The following is a 13,315-nucleotide window of genomic DNA, read 5'->3' as shown; positions in this document are numbered from 1 at the left end:
CTTTTCCAAAAATTAATTACAGACATCATGGATACTCAAAATCTAGTTGCAACATCTCACACTTTATTTTTCTTGCAGCTTTCTGCATTACTTTGGGGGGTTTTGAGAAAGGTAAATTATTTGAAATAGGCAGTGATCAATAGAACAAGGGAATATTTGATGTGGAACATAAATCAAACTTTATCATTTTCTGCCATTGTCATTATCAGAGAAAGAAACAGAGACATTGTAATTATAGAATTGTAGAGCTGAGCTTTCTCCAACAATAACATACTAATATTAGAACAAAAGCAGTCCTTTTAACCTCTGACATCAAATCCCAGAGTGGATGATTCGTCAGTTGGTACTCCGCTGCACTGCAAGAGTGAATGTATTGCCCATGCATGGATAAGTGCTTTTCCTATCAGTAAGGATGGACTCATGGTAGCATGTTTCTAAGATTTCTTGATATAAATTGGAACTAAAATATGTCAGCCATTATATTATACTTTAAAAAGTAATCAGTTTCATAATGTCACATCTTGGTCAATTAATAAAAAGATGGAATACAATTGACTACTTTGGCACCTACATATAACTAGAAACTTCAATGCAATAATCATTTTGTATTTTCTTGATGGTAACTATAAGTGCTTTCTTCATTTCTACGTTCTTGAAAGTAATTTTTGGTCATATATATCATTTGTCTAAAAATACAACTGGGTGCTTGCTTTGGTAGCATATATACTAAAATTGTAACGATACAGAGATTAGCATGGCCCCTGCCCAAGGATGACATGCAAATTCGTGAAGCGTTTCATATTTTTATGACTCTGAAGGGTGGGGTGGGGAGCGAGGTGGGAGGGGGGTTCAGGAGGGGTATACATGTACACCCATGGATGTACATATGCATGTACATTTACAGATCCATATATATCTACAAAGTTGGATACAAATGTATCAAGTTGTATCTATATTCGTAACAAGTGTCTTCTGAAAATCTTACAAAGAGTTGGTGTAGAAAGTCATCCCAGGCACCCTCATCTCTTTCCATATGACCATTCCATCAGAACTGAACTGACCCTGAGACTCATGGGCTAGCTTCAGGAAAAACACCTCCAGTATAGCGCACAGACCCTGTCATGTAAACATTTAAGGCTTAGATGGGACAACAGAGGATGAGATGGTTGGATGGCATCACCGACTCAATGGACATGAGTTTGGGTGGACTCCGGGAGTTGGTTATGGATGATTCATGTCAATGTATGGCAAAAACCACTACAATATTATGAAATAATTAGCATCCAACTAAAACAAATAAATTAAAAACGAAATACAATTGGTATTATACCTTATCACTTAAAAGAAAATTTACTGATGTACTACAAAGGCCAAGTGTTAAACTTGTATTTTATCAAATTCTTTATAAATTTAATCATAAAAACAGTGAAGCACTGTTATATGTCTACTCAGGACTTATAAACGGATATGCAAGCAAACCACTCAGTTTTTGTTCAAATCTATGGCAGCATATTATGTAACTGCACACATATTGATTTACTATTACAGTTAAAAATGAACCTCAAATCATGAATAATGACCCAGGCATCAGAGAATGTACATGTGCAAGTCATGACAACAGTCTAAGTTTACGGGCTGGTTTTCTTGACACGAGTCCCATTCTTCTGTGTTCTGACTCTAAACCATCATAGGTAAAAATTCGATAAGTTAGCGGGATGGTACCACCTCACAGAGAACTTCGTAATTAGGAAAATACATATGGTTTCTTTAAATATGAGAAATTATTAATCGGCTCAATCACAGTTCTGTAGCTCAGTGAGTCCTGTGTCACTAATGTCATTGTGAATTAATAAAAACCTTTTCAAGAATTTTGGTATGGGTTCTTATCCATTTGAATTAGGTAATACGCTAAACTCCCAGGTGATGTATGATATAATCAGGTTAGGAAAACACCTCTTCTTAGTGGAACCAGTGCCATGAGGAACTGATGACCAAGAGCTAAAATAGGCATCTCTTATTTTAATGATTGTGTAATACAGACATATATTTATGTGCATGATACAACAAAAAATACTCAGCACAACTGCAATTTTTTAAATACATGATGAAAAACCAATGTTTCCAAACACAATTCCCAGATTACTGATGAACAAGGAGAAATATTCTTCAGATTTATATACAAACATATGAACTCCAAATATAAATCCATTTAAATCCCTCCTAGATAGCAATGCAGAGACTTTATTTCTAAATAGAACTTAGAAGTCTTCTCCAACACCACAGTTCAAAAGCATCAATTCTTCGGCACTCAGCTTTCTTTATAGTCCAACTCTCACATCCATACAAGACTACTGGAAAACAATAGCTTTGACTAGGTGGACCTTTGTTGGCAAAGTAATGTCTCTGCTTTTGAATATGCTGTCTAGGTTGGTCATAACTTTCCTTCGAAGGAGTTAGCGTCTTTTAATTTCAACGGCTGCAGTCACCATCTGCAGTGATTTTGGAACCCCCAAAAATAAAGTCTGCCACTGTTTCCACTCTTTCCCCATCTATTTGCCATGAAGTGATGGGACCGGATGCCATGATCTTAGTTTTCCAAATGTTGAGCTTTATGCCAACTTTTTCACTCTCCTCTTTCCCTTTCATCTAGAGGCTCTTTAGTTCTTCTTCACTTTCTGCCATAAGGATGTTGTCATCTGCATATCTGAGGTTATTGATATTCCTCCCGGCAATCTTGATTCCAGCTTGTGCTTCATCCAGCCCAGCGTTTCTCATGATGTACTCTGCATATAAGTTAAGCAAGCAGGGTGACGATATACAGCCTTGACGTATTCCTTTTCCTATTTGGAACCAGTCTGTTTTTCCATGTCCAGTTCTAACTGTTGCTTCCTGACCTGTATACAGATTTCTCAAGAGACAGGTCAGGTGGTCTGGTATTCCCACTTTTTCAGAATTTTCCACCATTTGTTGTCATCCATCTAGTCAAAGGCTTTGGCATAGTCAATAAAGCAGTAACAGATGTTTCTCTGGAACTCCCTTGCTTTTTCGATGATCCAGCAGATGTTGGCAATTTGATCTCTGGTTCCTCTGCCTTTTCTAAATCCAGCTTGGACATCTGGATGTTCATGGTTCATGTACTGTTGAAGCCTGTCTTGGAGAATTTTGAGCATTACTTTGCTAGCATGTGAGATGAGTGCAATTGTGCAGTAGTTTGAGCATTCTTTGCCATTGCCTTTCTTAGTGATTGGAAAGAAAACTGACCTTTTCCAGTCCTGTGGCCACTGCTGAGTTTTCCAAATTTGCTGGCATATTGAGTGCAGCACTTTCACAGCATCATCTTTTAGGATTCGAAATAGCTCAACTGGAATTTCATCACCTCCTCTAGCTTTGTTCATAGTGATGCTTTCTAAGGCCCACTTGACTTCACATTCCAGGATGTCTGGCTCTAGGTGAGTGCTCACACCATAGTGGTTACCTGGGTCGTGAATAAGTTTTTTTGTATAGTTCTTCTGTGTATTCTTGCCACCTCTTCTTAATATCTTCTGCTTCTGTTAGGTCCATACCATTTTTGTCCTTTATTGAGCCCATCTTTTCACGAAATGTTCCCTCGGTATTTTTAATTTTCTTGAAGAGATCCCTAGTCTTCCCCACTCTATTGTTTTCCCCTATTTCTTTGCACTGACCACTTAAGAAGGCTTTCTTATCTCTCCTGACTATTCTTTGGAATTCTGCATTCAAATGGGTATATCTTTCCTTTTCTCCTTTGCTTTTGCTTCTCTTGTTTTCACAGATATTTGTAAGGACTCCTCAGACAGCCATTTTGCTGTTTTGCACTTCTTTTTCCCAGGGATTTTCTTCCTCCCTATCTCCTGTACAATGTCACGAACCTCCATCCATAGTTCATCAGGCTCTCTGTCTTTCAGATCTAGTCCCTTAAATCTATTTCTCACTTCCACTGTATAATCATTAGGGATTTGATTTAGGTCATACTAGAATGGCCTAGTGGTTTTCCCTACTTTCTTCAATTTAAGTCTGAATTTGGCAATAAGGAGTTCATGATCTGAGCCACAGTCGGCTCCCGGTCTTGTTTTTGCTGACTGTATAGAGCTTCTCCATCTTTGGCTGCAAAGAATATAATCAGTCTGATTTCAGTGTTGACCATCTGGTGATGTCCATGTGTAGAGTCTTCTCTTGTGTTGTTGGAAGAGGGTTTTGCTATGACCAGTGTGTTCTCTTGGCAAAACTCTATTAGCCTTTGCCCTGCTTCATTCTGTACTCAAAGGCCAAATTTGCCTGTTACTCCAGGTATTTCTTGACTTCCTACTTTTGCATTCCAGTCCCCTATAATGAACAGGACATCTTTTTTGGGTGTTAGTTCTAGAAGGTCTTGTACGTCTTCATAGAACTGTTCAACTTCAGCTTCTTCAGCATTACTGGTTGGGGCATAGACTTGGATTACCGTGATATTGAATGGTTTGCCTTGGAAATGAACAGTAATCGTTCTATCATTTATGAGATTGCATCCAGGTGCTGCATTTTGGACTCTTTTGTTGACTATGATGGCTACTCCATTTCTTTTAAGGGATTCTTGCCCACAGTAGTAGATCTAATGGTCATCTGAGTTAAATTCACTCATTCCAGTCCATTTTAATTCGCTGATTCCTAAAATGTCAACATTCACTCTTGTCATCTCCTTCTTGATCATATCCAATTTACCTTGATTCATGGACCTAACATTCCAGGTTCCTATGCAGTATTGCTCTTTACAGCATCGGAACTTGCTTCCATCACCAGTCACATCCACAATTCGGTGTTGTTTTTGCTTTGGCTCTGTCTCTACCTTCTTTCTGAAGTTATTTCTCCACTGATCTCCAGTAGCATATTTGGCACCTACCAACCTGGGGAGTTCCTCTTTCAGTGTCCTATCTTTTTGTCTTTTCATACTGGGTATGAAGCAGACTTGGGTATGGCATAAGCCCTCTTGGAGGAGGTTACTATTAACCCCACCATAGAGCTGCCAGAACTTACACAGCCTGGGAAATAGACTCTCGGAGGGCACAACAGAACCTTGTGCACCAGGACCCAGAAGAAAGGAGCAGTGACCCCACAGGAGACTGCCCCAGATTTGCCTGTGTGTGTCTGGGAGTCTCTGGTGGAGGCGTGGGTCAGTGATGACTGCTGCAGGGTTGGCAGTGAGTATAGCAGTGCATGCATGGATCTTTTGAGGTTGGTCACCATTACCTTCATTACCTCCAGCATAGTTTGGCCCCAAGTAAATAGCAGGGAGGGAACACAGATCCACCCATTGACAGAAAATTGGATTAATGATTTACTGAGCATGCCCCTGCCAATGGAACAAGACCCAGTTTCCCCCTCAGTCAGTCTGTCCCACCAGGAAGTTTCCATAAGCCTCTTATCATTCTCCATCAGAGGGCAGACAGACTGAAAACTACAATCACAGAAAACTAACCAATCTAATCACTTGGACCACAGCTTTGTCTAACTCAATGAAACTATGAGCCATGCCCTGTAGGGGCACCCAAGACAGACTGGTCATGGTGGAGAATTCTGACAAAATGTGGTCCACTGGAGAAGGGAATGGCAAACCACTTCAGGATTTTTGCCTTGAGAACCCCATGAACAGTATGAACAGTATGAAATTCTAGATTAGATATGTAGATATACTAGATGGGGATAAAAGTAGATGATAAAACTCATGTTGTAGATAAAGTGGATGAGATAAAATTCAGCCCATCTTTTGATGTTGCTCTGAGGAACCTAGAGGCATCAGAATCTTTTTTTAATTAGATAAATATAGGCTTTTTGTTGAGGTTGTCATGTATCTTCTTAACAAGTTAATTGAAATCCTTGAATAGTGCTTATTAAAATAGTGGAACACTGATTTTATAAAATATAGCATGCATTTGAGCCTGTTTTAATCATCTTGCACTCAGATAGAAATAGAAATGAGCACTTGTTTTAAAGATATGGGCTATTCTGAATTACTCTTCTCAAATGTTACTGCTTTGAAGTGCCAAAGACCTAAATTCTAATCCTAGCTCTGCTACAGAAGAGCTCTGAGGATTTAGGCAACTAAAAATCTCTGTCTCTCATGTTCTTTGCCTGTGAATGATGTTATAAATTAAACCATCTCTTAAAGTGCTTCCAGCTCTCACTGATCTCTAAGGTGTATTAAACACACAAGTGCATCCTTGGTTTTCTCATTAGAACAGATAGATGATATTACCAAGGACTTGATAGGTGGGGGCCAAATGATCGAGAGGCCAGCCAAGTTTTAGAATAAAATTTCAAGAAAAGTTTTCTGGGAAGCAGAAGGTAAATAAGAACTTTCTTTGCTGGGATTAGTATATACTTGGAAGTCATAAAATATTCTCTTTATTCAACAGAGAAGAAAATATATTATAGTAAGACTCCAAATAGAGTTAGTTAAAAACACAGTTAAAAAGCAGTCAGGCTCCTATTCAGTCCCTATAAGTCCCAGCCTCAATGCCCTCTAATGCAGAAATGCTGTTAGCAATCTATGACTCAGTTGAATGATAAAATAATTGAGAACATAGCACATAGTAACTATTGACAAATTATCCCTATGTTAGAGAAGAGAAAGTTAGTTGGCATAGATATTGTCAATTTTCTGGAAAAATGCAACCTTAGTTGGCCATCATCTTTGTATGGAGTGAATATGAAATCAAATGGTAGCATAATAGAACATAAAAAGTCATTTGGACATGTTTAGCATGTGGAATCTTGACTTTCATAGATAGGTAACCTCAGAAGATTGTAGCACTCAAAACAGGGTTATCAGTATGTCCACCCACACAGAACCTGCTTTCAAGGAAAGGTCCATGTCAGTTTCAGGCAGTTACAAAATTTTGGCTTTTATTATATTGAAATGAATCAAATTATTTTTCTGTCATCTCTTTTGATATAAGCTTGGCTTCCCTGATAGCTCAGTTGGTAAAGAATCTGCCTGCAATGCAGGAGACCCTGGTTCAATTCTGGGTTGAGAAGATCCGCTGGAGAAGGGATAGGCTACCCACTTCAGTATTCTTGGGTTTCCCTTGTGGCTCAGCTGGTAAAGAATCTGCCTGCAATACAGGAGACCTGGGTTCAATCCCTGGGTTGGGAAGATCCCCTGAAGAAGGAAAAGGCTACCCACTCCAGTATTCTGGCCTAGAGAATTCCATGGACCACACAGTCCATGGGGTCACAAAAAGTTGGACATGACTGAGTGACTTTTACTTCACACTTTATATGTATCTAATGTTTTCTTCTAAATGGTTCATGTATTTTTTTAATGTATCATTTGATTTCACTTTGATCTACTTTAGCTCTCATTCTCAGGGAGAAGCAACTCTGTTACAGTCATTTTTTAAAATAATATCTTTTTATTGCATTTAGAGTAATTACAACTAGAACATTTCATAATTTTATTCTAAATTGAACTAAGTGAAAGTGAAAGTCTCTCAGTCGTATCCAACTCTGGGACCCCATGGACTGAGTCCATGGAATTCTCCAGGCCAAAATACTGGAGTGGGAAGCCTTTTCTTTCTCTGAGATTCTTCCCAACCCAGAGATCAAACCCAGGCCTCCTGCATTGCAGGCAGATTCTTTACCAGCTGAGTCACAAGGGAAACCTAAGAATACTGGAGTGGAGAGCCTATCCCTTCTCCAGGGGATCTTCCCAACCCTGGAATTAAACTGGGGTCCTCTGCATTGCAGGCAGATTCTGTATCAACTGAGCTATCATGGAAGTTAAGAGAAATTGAACTAAAGCCCGGACATGAATATTTTCAAGTGCTCAACATGTTCAGATATGATTTTCTTTATTTTTAAAGTTTCACAGGAAGAGATTATATGTTTAGTTAAGAGGACATATCTAAAAGGAAAATCTGATTTTGTGAAATTACACATTCTGGTTTTCAGAGCAAAGATAATCCTGATAGAGAAATTATCTGAGCATTGTCTGCAACCCCACCCCCACATCACAAACAAGACCACACACACACACACACACACACATGTGCGCACACACACTCACTCACACCTATTCTCTACCAGTGTGACCAAAAGGTGGAGAATGAGGAGCAGGCACATGGTCACACAAGTCGGAGCCAAATAAGAATAAAAATAGCACATTAAGCTTTCAGAAGCACCAGTTTTCAAGTGAGCCAGTAGACAGAGCAATAGCTATATTTTCAAACACAAATGTCTTCAACTTTCTAATCATTTGCCCTGTGATAAAACATAAACTGTACTAAATCATGACTGGATGTTCTGTTATGTATCCCATAAACGAGATGGGGGGAGTATCACTGGTGTGCTTTACTTGGTGAATATAATTATGCAGATGCTTCATAAACAGATGCAATAAATATATTCTACTGTTGTATTTTAATTTAATAGAAAACTTAAAAAAAAAAAACTTGTATGTACATTGACTGGAACATGTTCTATGTGGAAACTGCATTTTTCTTGGGTTTTAAGAAGAGTGTTCCATAGCATATCTATATTGTTACTGAAGTTCCTTAGTTTCTCAACCTTGGCATTACTAACATTTGGGGCCAGATACATCTTTGTTGTGGCGACAGTCACACAGCAGCATCCCCAGGTTCTACACGCTGGACACCATTACCACACCCACCCTCAGTTGTGACAACCAAAATGTCTCCAAATATTGCCAAATATGCCCTGCATTCTATCATCCTCAGCTGGGAACCACTGTTCTAAAGCACAAGTTAGGATCAAACTATGGTTCGTTGTTAGCAAAATTTAGAAAACAAAATCCAGCAATTGATGTGGCCTTCACACAATAATTTTACTGATATATCTTTATTTCACCTTTTCTTTTATCAGTTTTTGTTTCTTAAGTGGATTACTACTATCCTGAATAGATTAATAACATTTTTGTTTAACAAATTTGTTACAAAAGCTGAAATTTCCAATGTATCACCCCCACTCCCAGTATAATGATTATGTTCAATCAAATATGCCAAGTAGAAGCCCACAAAATTCATCAGATTAAAGTCCCATGTCCTCCTGGAATTTGAGAAGAAAAAAAATGTGGAGAATATAATTTTTTGGTAAAGAAGTTAGTGGGTGTCCATTTGCCATCAAAGTTTACATGCAGACTTCTAAATGCCATCAATATAATTCTGTTTAAGTCTGGGCCTATAGTATAGTCTCTAAGGATGTGACTTTTTAGTCTATAAACCCTTAAATCCACCATAAAGCATCAAAATTTGTAGCTTGTCAAACAAAATTTGTTTCTTGTCAGTTCCTTCTCTCACTCTTCTACGTGAAGAAGACAGAATTTGACAAGATGACTGTAGTCAAGAGCATTGACATAAAGTCACTTTAATAGGGTTTTGTTTTTTTTTCACTTTTGCTTTTGTTTTTTCATTCAGGAAACCTGTTGGTGGTTGCCAGATGTTAGAAACTGCAGTAGAAAGAAAATTGATGTTATTTATAAATACTTCTGGAAATGAACACATTTAAAATATTGCACATGTGTGGCTTCTGTCAGCAATTGCAAATATCTTTGTATTTTTTAGTACTAGACAAAAATTCCAGCATCTCCAGGAATCTCTGCCTGCCTCCAGGACGGAGAGTTGACTCCACACTAGTGCCTGGAAAATTGGCTCATCAGTGTGACAAACATGTAACAGTAAGGCAAGATGTACATGGTAAGGGAGTATATGGGAACTCTCAACTCTCTCCTCTTAATATTTCTGTAAACCCAAGACCTCTTTTAAAAAAGTCTGTTCAATTTTTAAATGGCTCAGAAAAGAAAGGGGGCTTTCCTAGTGGCTCAGTTGTAAAGAATCTGCCTGCCAAGCAGGAGAATCCGGTTCAATCCCTGGGTCAGGAAGATCCCCTGGAGAAGGAAATGGCAACCCACTCCAGTATCCTTGCCTGAGAAATCCCATGGACAGAGGAGCCTGGCAGGCTATAGTCCATGAGGTTGCAAAGGGTCAGACACCACTTAGCAACTGAGCATCCAGCAGGAAAAGGGAAAAAACCACTAATTTTTGAAGAGATAGAAAAATGAAATCTAATCAAATTGTGGTTCTTAGGTATAAGATAGAGTGATTGTTTTAATCATTAGCTTTTTCAGTTGTGACATTTTAAAAATAAACAAACCTAGTAAGAGAAAAATATTGCAGGTCTCAAGAATTTTGATTAACATAATTTTTTAATACTTGATAATTTAAATTTATGCAAATATTAAACTAAATATAAATCCATTATGTTTCTAAAACTGGGAAACAGAAAACCACAAACCAGAGAGAAACAAATCTAATAAAATTATACATACCAACATTTGTTAATGTGACAGATGACATATTGTTGAAACTAATCACCACTTATAATGTGAATATAGTTTTACAGCAAGCTACAAAGGAAGAATGACCATTGAAAAAGTTGTTTGGTGAGCCTGGAGTTAGAGAGGTTAAGTTTGAATTCATTATCATTTGACTCAGATGGTCTGACATGCTACCCTCACAATACGATGAGGGTTCTGTGAATGTGAGGGAACTGTCTGCCTTCTTTCAAGGTGGTGCTGGAAGTCACGAGGAGAGCCCCTGCTTCCCCTGGTAACCCCTTCTACTTCGCTGCATTAATGAACAATGTGTTCATGACTTACTAAATTCTTTTTTTCCTTTGCATTCTCTTATAGCCTGAAAGTCATTCTCATTAAGGTAACTGAAAATCTATCTACCAAACAGGACCATTCTCCTGCTTAATTCTGTTTCCTAATAGCAGCCCTACTTCCCTGATTTGTGAGTTCTGGGGTCTGCCTCCATGCCACCTTTATGCTTTACACACACTGCCGCCCTCTCCCACCCACGGTCAGTGGAGGTCTTTAATAAGCCAACATATATTCAATCATTCCTCATTCAGTGTCAAAAACCCAATTAAAACGTTGATTGTCTACAAACAGTAGCACCTGTGATGTGACACTATTCCAGTCGTTGGAACTGGAATAATACATGTTTTATGTATTAAAGCATCCACATGTCCTGTACTTTGGGGTGGTGCACCCCTGACATTCTATACAGAAACTGAGCTAAATACCTGAAACAGAAGTAAATGAACTCATCAAAGATGTAGATGCTCATTTTCCACACGTCTCTGGAAAAAGTTGGAATTTCTATTTCCTATGAAAAACTCTCCACCTACCCTTCTGTTTTTTCTTCCCCTTCAAAAAAGAAAAAATTTGACAAAGGTTATACACTTCTATCTCCTACCACTTCGTGGACACAACAGCTCCCTAATGTTAAAATGACACTGGATCCAAATGGCACATTCCAGCAACATTTGGAACATCTTCCTTATCCTTAAAGAATTCGTTTCCTTTGGCTTTTGTGCTAGCATTCTCAACTGGATTTCCTCTTATTCATCCTTCTTAATCTTTTGGCATGCCTCCTCCTCCTAACTGTTGCACTTCCTCAGTTATCCATCCTTTTTCTTTTCACTATTAGGCCTCCCTGTTCTCCTGAGTGACAGATCACCCACTCCCAAAGTTTCAGGTGCCAACCAAATGAGTTGAGAGATGCTGAAGGTTTATTTCCAGTCCAGACTCCTATTATAAGCTCCAGATTCTATCATCTACTCTGCACCTTCAACTGAATCTCCCACCAGCCCCTCAGTTCTGCCTATATTAGAACTTTTTTCCCAAGACAAGCTTGCTTCTCTCCTTAAAAGGCATTATTGCCAACCCACTTGTTTAAGCCATAAATCTTGAAGTCATCTTTACATGTGTTTTTCTCACTCCGAGTTCTCTAATTCTTAACAACTCAGAAGTCTCAACTTTGATCTCTTCTTTTATCTTCATTGACACCATCACGCTCTGGCCTGGTGAGACAACCTCCCTACCTGGTCCTCCTCCTCCTCAAAGAGGGTCATTCTTGCCCCTCCTTTGGAGATAACAGACCCAGAGGGGTTATGACACAACTGGATAGACGTTAAACTAGGATAGGACCCAGATTACATAACTCCCCGCTATGCCATGTCTCTGACTGAGGATTTTCCTCTGTTTTAGCCAGAAAAGAAGGATCTCTTCCCTACCCCCATTCATCTCTCCTTCCCCTCTTCCAGCAGGATGTCATGCTCCAACTGTCCCGACATGCCCTTAGATCCAACTTCTTGAATATCATACAGACTCCTTTCACGAGGGAAGAGATGTTTAAAGACATTGATTATATTCACAGAAGGGACATTATATTTGGGACAGTGGGAAGATGGTCCATCTTTGGCGCAGCTAAAGTATAGGCCATACTTAAAGATTTCTCAGTTCTGAATATTCTTGAGTCAAAGTCAAGTCTCTATGTGTCTGACAATCCTAGAAGGGTAACTTCTGCTCATACCCACATCTCATAGCCAGTCTATCCAGCAAGTAGAATTGAATCCACACTATTTCTGAAGTTATGGTGAACTATTTAACTTAAATTGTTGGCTTTATTAATTTGGAACTGCAAATATGTTAATCTTATTCTTACCTTAGTAAAAGTTTATTTCTCTTAAATGTCTATTGTAAAAAAAAAAAATCATTTAGTAGAGGAGGTATTATAGGAAGTAACAACTATCTATAGGAATTTCAAGACAATAAAACAATAGGGTGAACTGTTCTTTACCCCTCAACTCCTATTTTAATATTATTACATATTTCTATTCTTAATTGGGTCACTGACCTGGAATCATTGAATATAGAATGGCTAAGAAGGAAAAAACTATCGAGTTAGACCTGAAACATTCTATATGAGGTAATGTTAAGTAAAACAGTGGAGACATGGCATTAGTTTCTGTATATTTATCAGATACTACTTGCAGAATAAAGATGTAGAATGTTGGAATCTGATGAATTAATCAACTTGAATAAAGCTTTCAAAGGACACAGCAGGGGAAGGAATAATCAGAGAACAAGTTGAATTAAAAGATATTAATTATTGTGAGCCATCACCTCCTATTTTTACTGTGTTTTTTTTTTCAGTGTCTGTAGTGAAATCAGTAAAATCTAGTTATACTCCATTATAAAACTGTCTATTCATTGTTATTTGGATTATGATTAAATAAATTTAGATTCATCTAATTCCATTGTAAAGGCTATAATTTCTGAACATGAAAGTTTCATTTTTTCAAATACCTTTGAAAAATTCTTCTAAAGAAACTCCTTTCATGTGTATTTCTCTATTTTAAATAGCTTTTCCTTTTGTTATATGTAGCAATAATCTTTGCTGTAGAAAACACAAAGAATATAGATAAGCAAAAAATAAGAATATCAAATTAACCCATA

The 13,315-nt window shown here is 38.1% G+C and overlaps 1 non-coding gene across 1 annotated transcript; it reads left to right on the top strand.

Moving 5' to 3' along the window:
* The first annotated feature begins 702 nt into the window (after positions 1-702).
* LOC122454053 lies at positions 703-806 on the top strand. The gene has a single exon (XR_006273274.1). It is a non-coding gene; the product is annotated as a U6 spliceosomal RNA (small nuclear RNA).
* Positions 807-13,315: the final 12,509 nt, after the last annotated feature.

This window comes from Cervus canadensis, chromosome 15, assembly GCF_019320065.1.
Source record: "Cervus canadensis isolate Bull #8, Minnesota chromosome 15, ASM1932006v1, whole genome shotgun sequence".
NCBI classification, from domain to species: domain Eukaryota; kingdom Metazoa; phylum Chordata; class Mammalia; order Artiodactyla; family Cervidae; genus Cervus; species Cervus canadensis.
Note: the sequence above shows the minus strand (reverse complement) of the source record. Positions and strands in the feature narration are given on the sequence as shown.